Below are 24,314 nucleotides of genomic sequence, written 5' to 3'. Positions count from 1 at the left end.
AAACGTGAGAGTGAGCAAGATTCATCTTAGGTAGGGCAACGCAGCAAACACCATGCTAGAAAACCAAGACAGGCCGGGTGTGGTGGCACACGCCTTTAATCCCAGCACTCAGGAGGCAGAGGTGGGCAGACTGCTGTGAGCTCGAGGCTAGCCTGGTCTACAAAGTGAGTACAGGACAGCCAAGGCTACACAGAGAAACAAGAAAGAAAGAAAGAAGGAAAGAAAGAAAGAAAGAAAGAAAGAAAGAAAGAAAGAAAGAAAGAAAGGAAAAGAAAAGAAAGCTAAGACAGGAGAAGAGTGTGGAGTTTTCCAAGAACTTACCCAAACTCACTTTCTCATCACTCAGTGAGCAAGAAGGAACAATAGACTAAGGGCATATGAGACAAAATGGCTTGTAATGAAGAAATACAAAGGAGCTAAGAACTGTTCAAATAGCAGTGTAGTCACCTATGATGCATCTTTTAAAAATTTTAAATGCTGATCTTCTAAAGAAAACAAGTGGGTAGATGGAGGTTTATAAGGCCAAACCGGGGCTGGAGAGATGGCTCCGAGGTTGAGAACACTGACTGCTCTTCCAGAGGCCCTGAGTTCAATTCCCAGCAACCACATTGTGGCTCACAACCATCTAAAGTGTGATCTGACATGCTCTTCTGGCCTGCAGGTATACATACAGGCAGAACACTGTAAATATAAATAAATAAATATTTTATAAGGCTAAACCAACCAACCAACCAACCAGAGAAGAAACTGAAGGCTCATTGACATTATCCAGATGAGAAATTATAGCTATTAAAATTTGAGTCATGGTGTCACTTCAGATTTAAAAAAAAATGTGCATGATTCAAGGTGTATTTGGGAGTTAGGCAGTGGAATGTGCTTAGATAAAGGAGACATGTGCAATATGCAGGGTAATTTGAATAAGAATGTATAAGAAAGAAAGGGAAGAGAAAAATTGAGGTATGGAAATTTTAAATTTGACATTCCAGAAATATTTAAGAAGGAAAGTTAAATATTTAGCTTATGGACATGCTTAAATATGGAAGGGGGAATACCCAGGTGGACCGAGCTTGTATGCTTTAACCAAACCCTGCTCAAACAAGGCTCTGAATTACAAAGTAAAAGCTAAGAAGATTTTTAGGAATGAGAGGCTGAGAGTCCTTAGTTACCTTGAATGCTATGTTCCCAGAACACAGACACGGGGGATTCTTAATTCCCAGGGTGAACAGTTACTTCTATAGGTGAAATCAAGTGCAGACCATCAATCAATGGTCTGTCAGCACATACCTCTCTCAATTATGAAGCAGGATGCTTCTCTCCCATGAGACTACAACTGCACAGTGACCGTGGATGAAATGAAGGAAAGCCCATGACACCGGCTGAGAAAATGTCACCCTTCTTGATACTTCACCACCTCCTGCATGTAGGAAAATGACAAATCACGGCCTCACTGGTGACAGCTCGGCCTCACTTTCCAGGTTCAACCATGCATTGGACTTGTTTTCTATTTTATTTATTTATTTATTTATTTATTTATTTATTTATTTTTCTCAGCCCTTTGTCATTTAACTACTTCATAGATGCAACCTAGCGCACCTTGGACTTGGTGTTTACTGTGAAGCAAGCCAGTTGCCTGGGTGACATGTACTTTTCCTTTATCTCTGTTGAGAGCTGAGCCCTGTGCCCCGGCACTGGCTGCTGCTTGGACTACAGGTTGCCTTGCTCTCCCATCCCCCACTGTCCCCATCATCCCCCCCCCCCCCACACACTGTGCTACAGTTCAGGTCAGCTGAACAAAGAGGCATAAGGGCTTACCACACAGGGGACCATACAAAGCTCTCACTTATGCTTCCCACATGTGAACTCTCCTTGAAAGAACTCGCTTAGTGCACATGTTTGTGTTGTTGAAGTCATGACATTCACTCCTCTCTTTCCCCCCCTCAGTTCTGGACACTGGCATACGGATGTGATAATGTACCATGTGCACGTTATTAACCTCGCTGTAGGTGTCTATTGATAGTATGCATTCTTCTATGATTCTAGAATGGAACAGAAATATTGTGGTTAGTATATAACTCACTTGTAACTGAGGAAAATATTGTAAAAAGATTTTATACTCTTCATCTGCAGATTAATGTTTCCTGTGTTTTAAAAGACAAGTTACCCAACAGCAGATGAATGGCATAAAACATTTAATTAAAGTCAGCCATAGCCTGCTGGCAAGAAGTGACCTTACCTTCAACTCAGTGCTGGGACCCAAAGCATCTATTGTTTTCATTTGAAAGGAATTTGGTGAAGAATACTGTTACTTGGTTCAATTCAGAGAACATTTATGGAGTGCTTATTATATACGGGGGTGTTTTTAGCCAAGCAAGGAGTTCCTAGTGTAACTATGAGAGCATTGTGTCTATCAGAGGCCCATGGTCTGCTTGTCCAGACAGGCCATGGGGAAAGTGGTAGCTGAGGACGAGGTGTCATGTGGGAGGTGTATGGAAGACTTCACGCACACTTCAGTGGCAGGGCCACGTTTTAGTTGGGATGTGAAGAACAGGCTGCATTTCTGGCAGGAAGTAGAGCAGTTATTTAAGACAAACCAGGAAATCTGCCTGGCTGTGATGTTCCAGCGCTCTGTGGGTGACTCCTCCTCCTCTTCCTCACATAATTCCTGATACAAATGAGGGAGCTACTGAGGGAGACCCCTGAGTCTTTCCTTTATCTCTTGGTCCCTCAACTTCCTATCAGTAAGCTCTGTCCGTTTCATCTTTAAACACGCTTCAAATCCATCCTGTACTTTTGAAACTTCACCATCTGACAGAGTTCAGCTTCAGACATTTCTAATATCATGTTATGTGACATGAACAATCTCATAAGACATGCATCTCTTTTCTTTTTTTTCATTTTTTCTCCTTTATTAATTTATTCTTGTTACATCTCAATGGTTATCCCATCCCTTGTATCATCCCATTCTTCCCTCCCTCCCATTTTCCCCTTATTCCCCTCCCCTATGACTGTTCCTGAGGGGGATTACCTAGAGAATCATGGGAGAATAGCAAAGTAGAAGGATCCAGAGGGTCCTAGAAGCCTACAAGTAGAACATTATGATAGGCAGATTTGGGCTCAGGGGTCCCGCTCAAACTAAGGCACCAGCCAAGGACAATACAGGCAGTAACCTTAAACCCCTACCCAGATCTAGCCAATGGACAGAACACCCTCCACAGTAGAGTGGAGAGTGGGATATTACTTTCTCACATACTCTGGTGCCTCACCTTTGACCATGTCCCCTGGAGGGGGAGACCTGGTGGCACTCAGAGGAAGGACAGCAGGTTACCAAGAAGAGACTTAATACCCTATGAACATATGCATCTCTTTTCTAATCCCCAATTTATTTACTAAGTTTGATGTAGAGTAGAAGCTTTTACTCACAAGTGTGTGTGTGTGTGTGTGTGTGTGTGTGTGTGTGTGTGTGTGTGCTTGCATGCACATGATCCACTAAAGTACTTGAGTTTGCTTCAAGGCTCCATTCCAGGTTCCTTTCTCAGATAGAAAATGTCCCTTGAAGCCTGGCTCTGTCTGTCACCTTCATGTCACTCACTCTAATTCTTGGCTACTTAAGGTTCAGTGTTCTCAGTTTTCACACTCTCTTCCTCTTCTTTAACTCATAACACACACAGAGACACACTTCTACACATATGCACACATACACACAAACACACACAACTCTGCATACATGCGATTATGTACACACAGACATGCACATGCACACACAAGTATACACACACACAATTTTGCAAATACATACAATTATGTACACATATCTATGCATACACAGACACACAATTAAGGACACACAACCATTCACACACAATTATGCACACAAATAGACACATACAACTTTGCACACATACACACATATGCACACACACACATTTACTCACAACTCCACATACAAACAAAAGACACACATAAACCTATATACATGTATATACCCACTCCCACACAAAATATAAATATACAACTACACTCACACGCATCCATAAATGCATTCATGCATGTACCCACACACCCCCCCACACAGTGGCTCAGACATACACACACATATATACTCACATATAGCATATAGACATACACATACATACTCATACATGTGCACACACATTGCATATATGTATGCACATACTATTGCACACATAGGTATGGAAACATATACATCATGCACACGCACATGTGTACAATGTATTGAACACCTGCACAAACACTGGCATATACATGTATACTCCATGCATGTACATTTAGAGAGATACACACATTGCACACATGATCCATGCAACACAAGACCATAAAAAGCCTTTGCATGATAGACTAATTCTCTCAGAACTCCAGCTTGCCATGTCATTGAGCTGACATCTCTGACTATTTAAGACTTGCCTGTTCCTGACAAGGCATTTCAGGCAGGCAGAAGCCCTACTCTTCCTTAGACACCCACAACACATGCAACATACCAGTTGGGAACATACCAGTTCCCAACACATATCACATCAGTATTGTCTATGTGATTTTGCATGGCTACCATGACCAACTTGACAACAGCCCACAGAGTTTTCTTTAGTTTTGACCCACAACGTTTGCTTCATTGAGTAAGCACAAAGCATCTGATATACTCATAAAATAAGAAATGATCAGGAGTTAGAATAGAACGGCACGTTTCATTTGTCTCTAACCCTTGTATGGGCTGTGTCCTGCTGTGTAGGGTGGAGCTCAGCTAGCATCACAGCCCTTGCTTTAGATACAGTATTGTGTGGCAGGCCACACAATCAATTATAAAAGGGACACTAAAGTTTAGGCTGTATGCTTCAGTAAAGCCTTGGAGAAATGCAGCCCGTTGCTGGGATCAGGACTGACTCTGGTTACCCAGAAGCCATGTGGCTTCATGTGCAGGAGAGCCTGCCTCAGGTTTAAGTAGGTGGCTAAATTTCATTCACACAGTAGCCAGGCTTTGACATATTAGTATGAGCTAACAGTGTTTTTTTTCACCTTATCAACAGTGACCATTTAAACATCTAGGCAGCTTGAGGAGGTGTATTTTGGTGGGTTTATCATCAAAAGAAGACGAGGCCTGTTACATGGTTAGATGTTTATGTTTTTTATGGCATTCCCTCATGGTGACAGCCACAAGCATACCATCCTGCCAAGATCTACTCAACATGATCAAGCTTCCATATAATTGATTATTGTTAATAATTAATATTAATTAATATATTAATGATAATGTAAAAGTCACATGTTATAATGTCATATGCTATTGTGACCTAAAGCTTGGAGTTCTTTTCATGTGAGATGTCACACTCTTCTCTGTGTTCCAAGGGGAGGAGATGAGCTTCCATGTTGCCTGTTCTGATACACAATACTGACTTATTGGTAGTAGTAAGGAGGAAAACACATTTAACTGAGGGCTTCATTATTTTTCCTTTAGAGGTGGGGACAACAAATAGAGTCACTAGTGTATTTTGGTAGCCTTAAAGTTTTTTTCAATATTTTGTTACATAATTAAGATAAATAAAATAAAAACAATGTAGATAGTATTTATGAGGCAGCCAGGAGTGACTGTAGAGAGTGAAAAGTAGATTGTTGCTTTTAATTGTTTGTTTGTCTTGCACTTGAAAAATACTGCAGATTATAAAAAAACCACAGAATTTTAACTCTTTTTTTTTAAGATATAAAAAATCAAGCTTTGGCTAAGTCATAAGCATCTTTTTCATGTAATTATTTGCTTTACTCTAGTAATGCTCAGTGTCTTAAGATCAGAGACAGTTCTTAGAAAACACTAAAAACATAAACATACTGAATCCTGTAGAATATATTCATTTTGGCTTACCTTCCAGGATTTACTCTATCACTTTTAATTTTAAAGGTCACATCCAATGGAGAAAGCACACCACCTATAAACTGGTATTATTAGTTTATTTCTTCACTCATTAAATGTCCTTAATTTGCTGATGTAACAAACAAATTTCAACTAGGCTATACAAATGACAGAAGGTATCTGCTCAGCAATTAACTTCTGGGTTCAATTTCATACAGGCAACATGCTCTATATGAAAAAAATCACTAACTGAACTACAGGTATTAAATACTGAAAAATTAAGTTTATTATAATTTATTTTATATAACAATCTAGAAAGTTAAGGTCATCAGCAGTTCCAGTGCTATTTCAGGTGCAATTGGGAATTCAGGAATTTCAGTGGCGCTGTTAGAGTAGCAGACCTTGTAGGTAAAGTACACACATACTTTTGATAGCACGTGTGAAGGGATCTCTCTGAAATAGACCTCACTGCCTTCATTCTCAGCAAACTGCCCTGGGCCACTCAACACGGTCTTTATTGTTCTATATGTTAATGCATGTTCCCTTTTTGCAATAAATTCATGACCACCAGAAGATATTAATTTGACGTACAGGACTCCAGGTCCTTCCCAGCCACCATAGCTTTTTCTCCTCTGCATCCATTGTTCTTATAAAATTCTACTTGATCCCATAGGAACTTTAGTAGTTTCCTGGTGAGGCAGAGACATGGTCTGCTCATAACTTGTGTCTAGAGGAAGTGAATTGTGTTCTTGGATGATAGTTGCTTTTAATGTTGGTTGTGTTGAGCATCCGCAGGAGATTTGAAAGAGAGCTGTCAGACTGACTTCATAGGCTCCTCTTCATTCACACAGTAAGAAGGGTGTTTTTCCAATATACCTGACATTGGACTGTATTTGTAAAGAATAAAAATTAGACATTGTTGACACAGGTTAATCTGACAAATTAGATTTGGTTCTTCACACCCAGATGGGCCCATGAAGGCAAAGCCACCCATGGCAATCCTCACTGCTCCCACACGTGAAACTCACTCAGTGACTGCATGCCATTCACTGATTTGCTGAGGAAGTCAACCACCAGAAGCAATGTGTTGCCATCATGACACTAAATCCTTCAATTATGAAGAGGCCAAAATCGAAATTACTGTGAAAAACAACTACAGAATGTGTAACAGCTCTTCTCTGTGCCCCCCTGTCTAGTTATGAACTACACAAACGGGCATCTTTATTTTCTCCTCATCCCATAATAAAATACATTGCCTAGCTTGCCGTAGAGAATGCTGGAGCATGCGTCAAGACTATCATTGTTTTGGAAATCTCTCTCAGAGCTGTCATCAGCTGGAATTTAACATGATATATACATGTCTTCAGATTCTGATTTTGTAAATCAGGTCTACAGTTGACTCTAAATAAATCCTTGTGATTGGGCAGGGTGGGAAAAGCTGGAATGAGTGAACGAACAAATGAATGTGAGAGTATCCATGCAGCTTGGTACACTCACTGCGGCTCTTAACTTTTTTTTAAGTATACACATTTGTTGTCTCCCCACATTAATTTTAGTTTTCAATCGATGTAAAAACAACTGTTGTTATTGCCTGAGTATCTGTGTTATGAGTGGAGCCAGGCCAAGTGTTGAAATTACTGAATTTGTCTACACACGGACACAGCGCCACAGCATCATGTAATGGGAACACATCAACACTCCAACTGGCACAGTTTTGTGAGAGAAACAGTCACTCAGCTGCAGTCACCAGAGCTGATGGAATCGCATGTGATTTCCCCAGTGCTCTCTCTCCCAGCATTGTTTTGTCAACACAGTAAAGGCGCTGGAGAATAGGACAGTGCAGAGGCTCAATGTGAATCCTGTTGTTTCTGTACTCAGTCCTCCACCTCTCGGTAGACTTAGTGGGCAGCATTCTTTGGTAGCCTAGTTGACACTAGATCACTGACCCCTGCTACTCTAAATGTCTTTAATGGAAACTTCGCCTCATGCTAAGATGAAATGGATTTTTGGCAGCTGTGGGAGATTTTGAAGAATAAGAACAATCACAGTTGGAAGAGGAAGAAAAGAAGTATTCTGTACCTTAACTCCTCAGCTGCTTTTCATTACACACCAAGCCTACATTTATTACAAAGAGGGTAGCCAAGAGACAGACATTGATAGGTCTCTGTGCTCAGAAAGAGAAAGCTTGTTCTTGAAAAATTCTACTTTTCATCTTGATTTGAGTTCAAATGACCCTTAAATCTGTTTGAATTAAATGGCATAGATCTAGAAGTCAACTCAGGAAGACCTCTGGTTTTTTGTTGGTTTTTTTTTCCTTATCAGATTGCTCGGCTCTTATGTCTATCCTGAGTCTAATGAAAGCATGCTTTTTTTTCTAACTCATTAAAAGAAACATAAGAGTTATATGAATCCCTAAAGTTATATAAATAAAACTCATTTCAAATTATTTTCATGATGTACCTTACATATTTATATTTTACAAGGTTTTGTCTAGTGTCCTGAGAATTTACAGTATTGTCTAAACAAAGAGAGAAGCCTGACCTAAGAGCAGTTCTCTGTGGGTTTGTTTTCTTTAGCCTTCATAAGAAGGAAATAATTGTATTCAAATCCTTCTGCGCACTTATTGTTTCTCCCTTTGTGGTGTTTGAGGTATACTTTCAGTGCTGTGAGATGAATTAAATCCTGGCTGCTATGATTTTTCTGAAAATACTTATGTCAACACAGGAGAAAATCTTAAACAACAGCAGAAGAGTGGAAGGGATATTTTTCACATACATAGATCAAGGAAATCAAACAACCATAGACAAATAATGCTGGCAAATAACCAACTTCAATAAATATTAAAGAACATGTCGCACTATCAAAAGTGCTGGGTGCTCAGCAATTTTACATAAAATTATTACATAAATAGCTCTGCAGGCATGGCACATTTGAGTTTAGACATGAGTACAATGACCAGTTTGTTCTAATGCCCTGTTAGTGTTCAGAAGAAGAATGCTCTTTTCAGAGATGAATGACCTACAGACAATTTAGGTTATATTGAGAAATGAGTAAGACCAAGTAAAGATTCATGGCATTAGGCAAATGCCTTTTTTTTTAATGAAGAAAGAGAGTTAGTTCCATTCAATAAGATTTCAATAAACAAACAAAATGGCAGAGAGCTGGAAAAGGCTGATTGAGGCAGGAGTGTGCCCTGGCCCATTACATGCGGAGAGAATTTTGGATACATTTTTCTGTTTGAGAGGACAGGGATCAGGGCTTTTTCTTTGTTTCAGGAGACGGTAATGAAACTCAACCCCGAGGGACTGTTATATGCCATCATACGTGTGCATATGACAAAGATGTTGATAAAATAATTCTGCTATCGAAATTATATGCCTTTCCTTCTATTAAATATGTCACATAGAAGTTCATCATAAGGACAAACTTCAGCTATTTAAAAGGATCATAGAGAAGTTGAAGATGTCTTCACAGGTTAAGAGTTGTACAGAGGCTGGAAAGATGACTCAGAGCTGAAGAGACTGTGCTTCTCTGTCAGAGGACCAGAGCTCAGTTCTCAGCACACATGCCATTAGCCAGCTCACAATCACCTACAGCTTCTACTCCTGGACTCTCTTCTGGCCTCTGCACATGCCTGTGCTCATATACTCGCAGATACATATACATACACATGGACAACAAAATAATGAATGCACATGTTAAAGATACATGCAAGAGTGCAGTGTGTTTAAAGTTGTATGGACTTTGATATTTAATACATCTCAGTCGTGAGTAAATGCAATACACTAGATCCATGAAATGGAAGACTATAGCTAGCAAAATAAAGATCTCACAATCTCTCTTTCGACATGTTTTAGACCAAAACAACCAAAACACGTATCCATTTTCATCATTGATAGATACTGAAAAGTCATGTCCTGCCAGACAGTATGATAGCAGCATTGGTGGTATTCCATTTGTATCTTACTTACTGGACCTGAAATTGAGTATCATTCCTGACAGTGAAAATCTGTGTGCATCCTACTCATGATCAACCAGCACCTGTCTACTATTTCATGTGTCCAACAGATTCATTTTGAATGCTCCTGACGTGGCTGCCAGAGCTCCAGATGCTGAGAAGCGAATGGAGGAATGAGTAAGTAAAATGTTTCCTAATGAACTGACCACTGGTCAGGGTAAGAAATAACAAGAGACAGTGTCGAAGGCAAGAATTCCAGACACATGTGAATGCTGCTGGGAAAACAAACAAGGGAAGATATAGGCTGTGAACAGGATGATGTGGGAAGCTAGGATGATGATAGTTTGAACTTTTAGAAATTTAACAAGAGCCACAGGCCATAAGGATGTGGGACGGTGAAAGTGTAAATGTCAAGAATTAATATTCTACACAGAGGTGAAGTGCATGAAACAAACAAACAAACAAAAGCCAAAAAGCAACCTCAAGGTAGGGCACATTTGCTAAAAGAGTCTTGTGAAAAATCAACCAATGCAAAGTATTAGGAAGGGAGGAAGCAGAGAGACAGCTCTCAAGGCCATGGGGCCTTGAGTCACGCTAATTATTTGAAATCACATTGAGTTTACAGCACACATTGGGAGAATTATCCTATCATGGAGGTGGATGCTCTGTGCAAGATTGGGGTCATCTTTCTGTCATCTTTTGATGACAGAAGTCCTAATACGTTCTCAGTTTTCAATATATACCCTCTTCCTTTTTGTTACCTTGACAATGTTATGTACCATATGTGCTTTATAACTTGGCCCTTTGTGCCACTGAATTTGTTGCTTTGGTGTTGATTGTACATTTATTTATAGTGTTAAATTTTTCAAGAGTTTGTTTCATTCTTTTTATATTTGTAGTTTTACTGTGCAATTATTTACCATTAATATTTTCATATAGACACTTCTGCCACCTGAAAATAGTGACCATTCACTTTTTCTTCTTAATTTACATTGCTTCTTCTCTCTGATCTTTGTCAAGGCTATGACACAAAGCCAAGAAGTAGTTAGAAGTCCATCCCATTCCCATACCTGACTGCACTGTAGACTTATCCACTCTGTTGCCTATTGCTATCATGTGGATAGAACTTCCTTTTATATTTAATTGGTTATTTTAGTTTCATAAAAAGAATCTTGACTTGTGTTAAAATTGCTGAGAGTCTCTGATGACTTCCCATGTTCTCTGCGCTTCTGACATCATAGCCAGTGATTGCATTGCTGAGGGTACCCCTTCCCAGTTGTCGGCACTCCTGGTTTTTCTGAATGACTTCTCACTGAGTTACAGACATCCCTGCAGAGTGCTGCCCTCTGAGCTCCAGCAATTTCTGGGCCTTTCAACTTCTATCCTGACTTTGATGATTATCGGACACTTGTGCTTTCCAATTCTCACTGCAGGTGCTGACCTGGAGCTTCAAACAAGTAAGTTCAATGGTTGGCAGTCATTCTTTAAGGAATTCTGTTGATTTAAGCAGAGCAACTGCTCTCACTTAGTATCTACAGAAAAACATTCAGGGCAGTAGGAGTGGTTATTTTTTAAACATTCAAGTTCACGAATTCACAGAGGTCAACTGCTCCTAAGTGCCTGACCAATCACAATCTCATATTTAGACTAATTTAAATAAAGTGTAAGAGCATGTGTGTCTAGGATTCATAACAGCACAGAATCAGTCTTCTTGGCATCAGCATTTGATGCAGGAAGCAGCTGAGAGTGTGGAAGCAATAGCTGATACTCACATCCATGCATCCGTTATATCCAGCTCCATTGTCTGACGCAAGAGAGCCAGCACCTCCATTTCTTAGAAATTATGAGCCACTTATGAGTCTTACAGAGAAGCATCAGGTGCAGCAGGGTGATCTGGAAGCTGTACCTGGGCTCAAGCTACCGTTAAGCTCTGAGTCTTTCAGTAAAGGAAATGTGAGAGAACCGCTATAGGAGTCCTTCTGGGTGACTGCATGCATGCATACGTAGGTGGGATTATTGGGGAGCATGGGTGTGTATGGGTGTGGGGGAAGGGAGTGGGTAGTTCTGGGAACAAAGTCAGGACCTTGCACTTGCAGAGCAAGAGCTCCACCCCTGCGCCAGCCCAGTGACTCACATTAAAACACAGATAATTTTCATCTGAATTTCATATTTAAACATCAAGCACTGCGGAACTGCATCACAGGGACTTCTACAATTTCTAATTTTAATTTATTTTTATTTTTATTTCATACACATTGGTGTTGTGCCTGCATGTCTGTGTGAGAGTGTAAGAGCCCATGGAACTGGAGCTACAGACAGTTGTGAGCTGCCAGGTGGGGGATGAGAATTGAATCCAGACCCTCTGGAAGATCAACCAGTGCTCCTTACTACTGAACCCTCTTTCCAGACCCTAATTTCAATTTTTTATTTGTGTGTGTGTGTGTGTGTGTGTGTGTGTGTGTGTGTGTGTGCCTGTGCACACACGCATTCCTTTTATGAATGGGGAAGGTACTGCTATGATATGATTGTAGAGGTCAGACAGCAACTGCAGGTGAAGGTCACCACTTTCTCGTTTGAGACAGCTTTCATTTCCTCTGTAGTGTACACCGGACACCGAGGGATTCTGTTACTGCCCCTCCTGTTCCCCTAATCCCCACTGGGATTAAAGAAACGGAAGGGGAAAGTGTCTTATCAGAAAAACTTAACTATTTGAGAACAATGGTAAAAACAAGAGGAATTAAGTGGCAAAATAAATGATTATATTACAAATCCTGAAGAAATGAATGATGCTTGTTAGACAAACAGGCTGTAGCTCTATAAATAGATTCACTGGTTAAAGCAGACCAAAAAAACCACACTAAAGTCACACCAAAACCACAATAGAAAGTTTGTAAAAAATGTGGATAAATGGAATAGATATCTGGATGTTGTAAATATTTTGTTAATGCATATTAATCAGAATGCTCGACAAACAATGACCCTTTTGAAGAGGGATTGTGAACTCCATCTTCTGTACACATTGTCTGACATATTTACTGTATATTAAGAAGCATGATACAGGCTTTGGAATGTGTACTGTTCTTGCTCAGGGCCTGAATTCAAATCTTAGTACTCACCTCAGAGGTGGAGGCTCACAACCACCTGTAACCTTTGTTTCAGGAAGATCTAGACCTCTTGCTTCTATAGGCATAGATAGAGAGACAGAAGGAGATACACACATGCACAAACACAGAAACAAACACAGACACAAAGACACACACACTTAAAATTAAAATAAATATTTTAAAAAGAAGGTGTAAAGATCTTCATTACTTCTACCATAATGAAGTCTATGTGTTCTTGCATAAGGAAAATATTAAGTAAATAAACACAATCTTCCAATTGTTATAGCATTCTGGGGTCCCATAAGATGTTGATATGATGGCTATCTTACATTCCTCACAGACATCCTAAACTGAAGTGCATGATAAAAGCAACGGCCATTTATCTGCAGCCAATGCTGACTGGGTCAGGCCTAGTGAATATATCATGTCACTTTGGGCAGATGGAAAATCTCCAGATGGTGGGCATGTCATCTGTGCAATGTCAGGTCATGAAAAGCCATTTATTTTTTTAATGTTTGACATGGTAACTGGTTTGAACAACTTTTGTGTGGATTTTTAATTTAATGATAGTTTGACTTCAGTGTCTGTCTGTTGGTCTCTGAATAAAATTGGCAAGCTTTTTCTATTTATGAAACTTGTCATATAAAATCGTATTTAGAATAAACTATGTTTCAGTAATCAGAATATGTGGATGTCTTTACCTCAATTCAAAATCCTTTTTTTCCCAGACATATCTTAAATATCCAAGCATTTAATATTTGATGAAATTGATGAATAATCACATTTCAAAGACTGTGCTCTATGACTTCATGCAAGCAACAAGTGAAAATTAAGAGGCCAATACCCTCCCTATGCTCTTTCTTGTGAACAAATAAAAACAGTATCTCTCCTATTATCAGTTCTTTCTCCATTTCTTCTGGAAACACAAGTTACATGCTCTAGTTTTACTAAATCACTGAGAAATTTAGTGATAGAGATTAAAGCTATTCTTTGGTTGTGGAAAGAAGGAAAGAAAGCAGATGACTAAAATTACTTCTACTGACTTTTCTAGAACCAGTAAAGAAAGAAAAACAACTTAAACTGTGAGACATTAAACCACAAAGATCTACATAATACTTGAAAAGTAGACTCAGTGATGGACGAGTCTACTAAAGAGCATTTATCACTAGACATCTTTACAAGCCCATTTCCAAGGCCCAGATATTCTCAGAAATTACAGTGCTTGGAACCATAGCCTATGCATTAGCATAAGCTACTGGAGGCCTCAACTACCACTGCACAGTACAGAGTATCAGGCATGATTAGAAACAAATCAGAGAAGCCTCAGTGGAGTCCAGGGCTACAAGGAGTGGTAGATGTAGGTGGTGACAACTTTCAGTTACTGGTTACAGTAACTCAGGAGACTTGAAATGAAAAATAAACTCTAAGCCATCTCTCTCTCTCCCCCCGCCCCCCCCCTCTCTCTCTCTCTCACACACACACACACACACTTGAACTCAAAATGGTTAGGGCAACAAAACATAACTCACTAGAATTGTCACAGACACGATGGTTGAAGCAGGTCTCAGATGCCATATTTAACTAGATGCTCTCTCTTTATTCCTAGATAACTCATAACAGTTGTCTCCATCCTATTTGTCAAAGATATTCTTCACTCCACTATCTTTAATTTAAATTATCAGTAGGCAGGGAACTACAACTGAAGCGTTCTCTGGAGGCCTGCATGATGATGCAGACATCTGCATCCTCTCCCCTGGCAACAGCTGGGTAAAACACGCCAGCTATGCTTTAAATAAATCACCATGCTGACAAAAATGACAATATGTAAGCTATAAACCCGCAAATGTCAGTAATTACACTGCATATAAACAGAAAATATAGTCAACTGCAGGACCAAACATTTCCACTTAAAAACCAAGAGGGAGAAACTGTGCAGCCCCAGTACTTCACTGCATGTTAGTTCAGGCATGAGAGGTGGGTGAGCTGAAGGAGAGTGTATGTGCCCGGCATGGGTGAGCCTCTGTGTTTCATCCCCAGCACCACAGAAAACAAAGAAGAGAAAGCATCAGTGAAAAAGTTGGATTAAGGTAAGGTCAAAGAGTATCTACTCACACTGTGAGATCTGAAATGCAAGGCCACAAACTCAAAGCAACTGACACTGAAGTCAGTGTTTGACCAAGAATTCATTCTTTCCCAACATATGTGAAGCCTTTAACAAAGCAGATTTTATGTTTTGGTTGAAAGACGATCTCAGCAAACTTCCAAGTGAAGCATCAAGGAAAGTATTTTCTCTGATGACAATAAACCGAACTAAAAATTAAGAAAAGCTAAAAACAAAACAAAACAAAAACAAAAAACAAAACAAAACAAAAGCCACATAAAATTAACCTTAAATATTCAAATACTAAACATTTGATTCCTATAGATGATTTTGTAAATAAAGAATAGGAAAAAGGCATTTTCAAAATATATAATGTGAATGAACATAGAGTAGATGTCAAGATCTCATGATGGAAAGCAGAAGCTGTGTTTAACAAAGACATTCATAAATGAAACAAAACGCAATCAAATCAAGACAAGTCAGGGATCCCCAGAGAATCCGAAGTGAGAGAATGAATCTCTGTGTTTTAAAGGGAAATTTTTTTAGAGTGGCTTGCAGGCTTTAGTCTGGCTGCTCCTGAAAATGTCTGTTCGCACAGTGAAAGAGCAATAATCAAATAGTTGTTCAGTCCACAAAGCTGGATGTCTCAGTTGGTCTTCAAGATGTGTTGGAATCGTGAAGAAGTTGTAACACCAATGAAGGAATGAACTCAAGAGTCACGTCAAAGAGATAAAAATTGCAAAATCCTCCTTCTTCCATGTCTGTTTATATGGGCTGCAACCAGAAACTGTGGCCCAGATTCAGTGTGTGGCTTTCAACTTCAAAGAATCTAATCAAGAAAACCCTCCATATGTGTACAGACACATACACACACTGAAAAAAATATATATATACATACATACATACATACATACATACATACATACATACATACATACATTCAACTTTTCAAAAAGAGATGAGCACATAGCACATTGATGAAAAAATTTAACGTGCAGAAGTGAGAGATAGGGCAGGGCCACTCTCCTTCTCCTGTGTCCTCAGGGAAGGACCTGCTCTCCTCCTCCCATGTCCTCAGGGTAGGGACAGCTCACCTGCTCCCATGTCATTAGGGTAGGGTCATGGGAGCAAGAGAGCTGTCTGCCCCAAGGACATGGGAGCAGGAGAACTGTCCCTGCCTCAATGACACAGGAGCAGACCCTGATCCAGGACTCTGAGTGAATCTCACCTCAACATGTACCCCATGTATGGCCTGCTGGAATGCATGAAGGGGTTGGACCTGCAGATTCAAAGATTAAGAATCTCCTTGACACATAGCAACAATAGGATATCCCAGTAAGGCTCTGGTAATGATAGTGTAGGTCTCAAACAAGACCCATAACTTGTAACAATAAACATTTGAAAGTAAACATATGTGAACAAAAGCCTAGACTACATGATACACTGCAGCTTCTGTGACAAGTTATTTTTGTTGTTGTTGTTTGTGTGGTTGTTTTATTTTACAGGGGGGAACAGAGGGATTTTGGTGCATGGCGTGTAAATTGTAGACATTCAATAAAAGTTATATATATAATAACTAGCCAGTAGAAACAACAACAACAAAAAAGTGAGAGATAGCACCTGCTACTGCTACTTTATAACTTTAAAAACAAAGCAGCATGAATTCGGAATTAATACGTCTTTAATTTACTTGGGAACTGAGTCACCCTAGTGCTAGTCCACTGAAAGACTACAAAGAGGCAACATGAGATTCTGAGAAGGGACTGGGTGTGGGGCGAGACTGCTGTAAACAACACCAAAACAACCATGTAAACAGAAAGCAGAAGATTAGTTCTCAATTCACTTCCCAGAGACAGTAAAATTTTGATAACAAAATCTGGAAGAAAGATGGATGTAGTGGACATGTTTGCCATTTCAGGACTGTGGAATTGAGGCAGGAGACTCTCCAGCCTGCACTGCATAGAAATCTGTCAAGACAGGAAAGAAAAAAGAAGGAAGGAAGGAAGGGAGGGAGGGAGGGAGAGAGGGAGGAAAGAAGCAAGGAAGGAAAGAAGGAAGGAGAAGGAGAGAAAAAGGAAAGAAGAGAGGGAGAAGAGGAAAGAGGATGACTATAAAATAAAACATATAAAATTATTAAAATTCAGAAACTATATTTCAGGTAGGGCATCACTGTAAAACAATGGATTTGTAGCTGGGTTGCTGTTTCTGTTTCTCTTTTGGTAGCCTGCACAGTACCTTCCCATATCAAACACACCAGAACATGGCAGTGAAGGTTCATTTGTAGACACCAGCTAAACTTCGCCATGTTCAATGAGTTCTGTCTATGTCCTTAACAATGATGACCCACTGTCAATATCTAGAGAGTAACCATTGTCTTGGCAGCAAGGTAGGTGGTGCTGGAATTTCAACAGAACCTCCTTAGCCAACAACTCAAATTGGTTGTAACCAGTCCCAATCTTGGAAGCTTCATTTGGTGACAAGAGATGGCCAGTTGGGGCTTTGTCTTTCCCATTACGTGTAGACTTCATTAGGGTTTCCTTTATACATTTTAGGAAGTTTCCACTGTACTGTGTTTCCATACCTTGCTTCATATGGCCCTAAATTCTAATGATCTGTTCCCAGATTTCCCTGTTCAATCCCATGTCCCCTTCCCCTTGCTCCCCCTGTTCCTGTCCACTCCACCCCTAGTCCACGATAAGATCTACTCGATTTTTCCATGCTATGGAGATTCATGTGAACTTCTCAGTCCTTTCTTCTATCCCTAGCGTCTTGGGGTAAATGGATTGCATTTTGTCATCATTTACTTATTGGCTAATATTCACACACAAGCAAATTCATATTATACCCATCTTTCTGGATCTGGGCTACCTCACCCAGGATCAGTTTTTCTGGTTCTACCAATTTGTCTGCAAAGTTCATGATGTCATTAACTCCATACATCTACACGATGTACATTTACACGTTTTCTTTATACGTCCTTCTGTTGAGGGACATCTAAGTTGTTTCCAATTTCTGGATATTCTGAGTAAAGCATCAATGAACGTGCCTCATCAGATGTCCTTGTGGTAGGATGAAGGGTGTATACCTAAGAGTGGAGTAGCAGGATCTTGAAGTAGATGGATTCTCATCATTCTGAGAAGCCACCACACTGATCTCTACAGCAGCTGTACAAGTTTGTACTTGCATCCAACAACAAACGAGAGCTCCCCTTATTCCTTACCCATGCCATGATGAGCTGTCATTTCTTACAGGTACATGATGAAGTCTCAAAGGAGTTTTGATTTGCTTTTCCCTGATGGATAAGGATGGTGACCATTTCGTTAAATGTTGAACTTGAGGTGCCTCTTTTGAGAATTATTTGTTTAGATTGTACCCAATTTTTGATTGAATTATTTGGGATTTTTTTTTGACATCTAGTTTCTTGATTTCTTTATATGCTTGGTATATTAGTCCTCTATCAGACGTGCACTTAGTAAAAATCTTTTCCCATTCTGTAGGCTGTTGCTTTGTCTGGTTGACAGTGTCCTTTGCCTTCCAGAAGCTTTTCTGTTTCATGAAGTCTTACTTATTAATTGTTGATCTTAGTGCTTGCACTAATGATGTTCTGTTCAAAAAGTCTTTTTCTGTACCAGTGAGTTCAAGGATATTCTCTACTTTCTTTTCTATGAGGCTCAGTGTATCTGCTTTTATGTTGAGGTCTTTGATTAATATGGACTTGGGTTTTGTGCAGGGAGTAAATGCAACCTATGTACATTCTTCTATATGCAAATATACAGTTTGTACAGCATCATTTGTTGAGGATGCTGTCTTAGTTATAATGTTTATTTCTGGATTTTTAAAAATTCAGTATTGCTCCCCAAATGATTTGATCATCAGCTTAAAAGTATTAATACACACACACATATGTATATCATGCATAAAGATATGTATATATCTATCTATAATCTATCATACATACATAAGATACATAAAGATATGTATCTTTATGCATATAGTATGATCATAAATCTAAAGATAATTTCCCTGATGTTCAGGTCAATGTTCACATATACATGTATTTCACATGCAATATAGAGAATGTGCATGTAATAGGAGTTGTATGTTATATGCTAATATATTATACATAACATCTTTATTATAAAGTTGGTTCACTTGACTTTCTAGTCTGAGAGGGCCCATGAACTGCGTTCTTCACAGGAGCCTAGTAAGAGGAACTGAAATTGGTCCCAGCCCCACTTCAACGCCTTTTCATCTCAGACTCAGGAAGCAGATGCCCGTGTGGAGCTGACTGTAGCTCACATTGCTTAGTGGAGAGAAAACTCACTCTTCCTCTGTCTTTGGGTCTCCTCCAGCCATCATTGTCCTAGACTTTTGTGCCCTACTTAAGGAGGGAAATCTGTCTTATTTGGTCCACCAGCTCATGTGTGAATCATTATAGGAATACTGAGCAGTGTCTTCTCAGAGATCAAGTCCAGCCAAGAAGACACTTAGTGTTAGCTATCACAGCCAAGAGTAGGTAACCTTTTCTGAGATAAGATGCATTAAATATTTTTCTATATAAAGTCGTAAAATAGATAGTATCCCCAAATCCAAACAAACTGAAATAAAAATCCTCATTAACACCGGAAAATAAATGGCAGGGCCAGATACTAGAGTAATAGCCACAAAACAAGTGTCTAGGACTGAGCATGGTCTGGAGCCCTGATCTTTTAACATTAAAAATTCAATTAGGATAATGATAAAAATGAGCAAGGCTTTGAATCCATGATTTATAGAGTATGGCATCTTACATAGGAGAAGGGTACATGGCAAACTGTAGCACTTCATAAGCCACCAGAGATGGAAACCAAGACTATTATAAAACCCACCATACAGTCCTCTGAAGGGCTGCAGCTGATGACTGGGAATCTGTCTACAGTCAGTACTGGGCATTCAGGACCAACAGATTATGTAGGAGAGGAACCCAAATACATATTGTGAAACATGCTCTTCAAACAGCAGCCTCTGTGCACCAGGTCAGGTGGCCACTGAGATCCACTCACCTACTGAGAAGAACAGATAGATGCTGGTGAAACAAGCTATGCGGACACCCCCAGGAGGCTTATTCCAGTGTGCCAGTGCAGGTTTGTGTACCAAGGCAGGAGAATTATGTATGGCAAGTTTGAGGTCAGCCGGTTCCACATGGCATGTTTCTTGCCAGCCAAGATTACATTGTGGTTTTGGCCTGAAAATAAAAAGAAAATAACAAAACAAAATCAGAATTATTTATAGCAAACAAACATGAGACCAGATTCCTTGCAACTAATGGATACATTTTGAAGGAGCTTTTCAATAGGACATTAATCTTGAAGAAGAAGTAATTAAATCAGACAAATAATGATAGAATTTAATCTCAGATCATTCAGTAAGTGAACGCTGCATGAATACACAGGTTTTTCTGTGTTAGTGTGCACTTATAGGAAAAGTTAAAACTTAAGCAAAACAGGAGGGGTTGTGTGGAGGGCTGGGTGGGGTTGAGCCTCTGGGTTGAGTGGCAAAGGCAGGAGAGTCTTCCTCACATGGCAGGTGCACCACAGGTGGGTGCACAGGGCAACATGTGGGTTGTTTAATGACAAACAGACCTATGCAAGGGACTGATTGAAGGCATCTTATTTTTAAAATTTTTTCCCTTTTAACAATGTGTATGAAATGTGGAATCTACTTTTACTATTTACTATGTTTAAATTGCAAAACTTACTCAGTAAATGGCTAAATAAAGAATATTAGATTTTACTAAATGCGTGACTCTTAATTGACAGCTTAGGGGGTAGGGCCTGAGGTTTCAACATTTACTTTACTTGAAAATAATCACAATACAATACTAAATATTTCAGACAGAGTGAACGAGATTTGTAGCACCAAGCTATTTCTGGTCCAAGTGATGGTGTCAGAAGACAGAAGACAATGCAGTGGACCCTAAGGAAGAAATCAAACTTCAATTCATTTTTGCTTGGGAGAGTCTATGCAGTTAAAAATCATGAGTATTGATATGTGAATTTAATAAAGTTGTTTACAGAAAAACTACAAAATTAACCATGTTTTAATGACTCACTCTGGAGAATTTTAATTCTAATTTTAAAATTCATATGGAAATATGAAATACTTATACTAATAACCCTGAAGACAAAGCCACTGAAACTGAAGCACAGAGCAGTGAAGTTTATGTTAAAGTTGCAGTTATCAAATTATTATGATAAAGCACATACTTGGACCATTTGATTGATGGTTAACGATGGAAACCAAATCACACAGTCCATCGTGTGTGATTTACAATAACATGAATGTTATAAAGAACTGGGTAAAATATGTTCTTTTCATAAAAGGCACACAGTCATGGAGAGAAACTATAAATCTCAAAGGATACATGGCAACATACAAAAAATTTGGGTAACAGATGGGCTGTATCTCTAAGTAAAATGACAAATACAAAATTCTGTAGACTAAAAGCAAACATGTCTGTTGCCTTGAGGCACGTAGGACAGTCTTAAAGGGAACAGTACTGTCACCAGTTGTCTGTATTGATGACACTAAGAACTCTGTAGCTCAGAAGCATTCGTGAAGGCATTGCCTGTGGCACACGTGTGTAGTGTGTGTGCTCTGTGTGTATATATAGTGTCTTTCTGTGTGTAGTGTTTGCTGTGCCTATACGGAATATGGATATATGTGTGTATTTGTTTAGTGTGTATATAAGTGTATAGTGTGTAGTGTGTATTCAGTGTGCGTTTGTGTGGTGTGTGTGTGTAGTGTATATGTGTAAAGTGTGTTTATGTGTGTGTAGCACATATATATCTATACATATGTATATTGTGTGTTTTATGTATATATTCTGTATGTAGCATTTGTATGTGTGTATATATATAGTGTGTGTTAATGTGTGTGTGTAGTGTGTGTATATAGTATATCTATAGTATGTGTGTAAAGTGTGTGTGATTTGTGTATATGTGCCTGTGTGTGTGCAGTATGTGTGTATTGTCTTTAAGGCGGAAACATGATGAACACCACAAGCAGAGTAATGAACTTGCCTTGGTGTTGAGCCTAGGGAGAAAGTGTCTTATGGGCACAGAGAAGTGTTTGGATTCTGGCCTAGGAGTCAGTCACTTAAAGAAAACATTTGTATCCAAGCTAAGTGAGCCCTAACTCAGTGTTTCAAATGCTGGGGAGATGGCCCTGGCTGTGAGGGAATACAAGAGAGGAGAAGGAGGCCGATGCTTGGCATTGGGTGTGATGCCACTGGCATCCTGTGAGCAGGGACAAGGGTAAGAGTCCTGGGCGGAGACCTCACCATGGCTACTCCTTCTTTATAAACTCTAGCCTCCTCCCACATTAACCAGAAGAGAAGTCCTCTCCCCCACACACAGCCCTTCGCAGTTCCCCCGGAGGCTATGCTTGTAAATTCTATAATTACTGTTTTCATTCATTTCTGTCATTTCAGTCAAGCTCCATAGTAGAGAATAAAACATACAGTATTTGGACTCAGAAAGCTTTACGCTACATACATTTACTGGCATAGCTTAGTTTTCATTTTCCATTATTTTGAGAATCAGTTAATTATAAGGAAGTTACTGCAGCTGAGAAAACAAAGTTGTAATTTCTTTATGCAAATTGTCTTAAATCAGACATTGCAGATTAATGTCTGCAGACGGAATCCACAAGATCTGCTCTCAAGTGTCCCTAGAATTCTATCCTCTGGTCCTCAGCCTAACAAACTACTGCCTTTAACAGCGGTGCACAGAATAAATGAAAATACATGGGCATATCATTTGATACATTTATAAACTGTCTACATTATTATGCACTTTCTTTAGTTAATTTAGGAAGGTCTGGGGCAACTTGGCACAAGGTCATTGTAGCAATAACATGCAAGCCGTGGGCTAAATGCACATTTTCATTTATCTTTATTTCATATATAAATCTTAAATGCATAGACTTATGTAATAGTTTTTTCCCCCTAGAGATAGCTTCAATGTAGGAGAGCTGTAGTATTATTCCAATGAGGTTTTATACCAACTGCAGTTAGGAGAACCCAAAAAATTTGAACCTTCCTCTTAACAAGAGCAAAGGAACCAAAGAGTGTATTTTAGAAATCCATTAAATCACTTTGGAAAAGGCAATAAACACAGCAGGAGATGCAAGAACCCCATTTGGCTATCAGTAGCATTTGTGATAGTGTTTCCATCAAGGTACACCACGGTGCTCTGCTGTACAGCCTCTGCATGCAGCACAACCCACACAGTGTCCTGTTTCACTCCTCTCAAGAACATGCTTGAGAGGATCTGACCAGACAAACTTCCGGTGCTCACAGCAGCAGCCTTTCCTACCAGCATCCCTTGGGTATGTACTCCTGTTCTGTACTGACTAGAGACTGGTCCACAGCCACGTGTCTATAGGAGGATCGTAAGAAAATTGCATCGCACTTTTCTTAGGGTTTTAACGCTGTGAAGGGACATCATGACCACGGCATTCTTATAAAAGACAACCTTTAACTGGGGCTGGCTGCCAGTTTCAGAGGTTCAGTCCATTATCGTCATGGTAGGAAGCGTGTCAACCTGCAGGTCAGCTCGGAGCTGGAGAAGGGCCTGAGAGTTCGACATCTTGATCCCCAGACACCAAGGAGAGATTGTGTTCCACACTGGCCATACCTTAATCATAGAAGACCTCAAAGCGGTCGCCGCAGTAACATACTTCCTCCAACAAGGCCACACCTCCCAATAGTGCCACTCCCTATGGGCCAAGCATTCGAATACAGGGCCGTTCCTATTCAAGCCACTGCAGCACTACAGTGAGTCAGCATCACAGCAGGCTTTTCAGGGCAGCTACTTATGAAACTGCAGGATGTAGCACGAACAAGTTCTGTGTTTAATGAATGCTAAGCAGACTCAGGGCCCAGATGTAGGTGATGACCCTGCTTACTGAATAGCGACTGAAGTCACCTGAACATACATTTTGCCAAACCAGAAATGACCATTCCGGTAACACATTTTTTTTCCCAGAAGTTTTTGTGTGTATTATTTCTCAACCCATAATAAGATGACCCTAACAACACTAACAAGATTTTAAATTGCCTTAATTTGATCATAAAGTAACTCAGTAAATGTTTTAAATTTTTACAAGCAATAATGGCCTGTGGTCTGAAAGAAGCATGTCTGAAATTCCAGATCGCATGTTGCTTACTGTAAAAATTGCTTCCACATGATCCAAGTCTTAAAGCCTAACTCAATAGTCATTTTTTTTTTGACAAATGGAAATTCATTTTCT

At 39.6% G+C, this 24,314-nt stretch overlaps 1 pseudogene across 1 annotated transcript; it reads right to left on the bottom strand.

The window, feature by feature from the left end:
- Positions 1-6,151: 6,151 nt before the first annotated feature.
- Positions 6,152-6,499, bottom strand: LOC311590188 (elongin-C-like; annotated as a pseudogene). The gene has a single exon. The product of its transcript is annotated as an elongin-C-like (transcript).
- Positions 6,500-24,314: the final 17,815 nt, after the last annotated feature.

The sequence above is a fragment of the Acomys minous genome (genome assembly GCF_964271855.1).
Source record: "Acomys minous genome assembly, chromosome: 19".
NCBI lineage: Eukaryota > Metazoa > Chordata > Mammalia > Rodentia > Muridae > Acomys > Acomys minous.
Note: the sequence above shows the minus strand (reverse complement) of the source record. Positions and strands in the feature narration are given on the sequence as shown.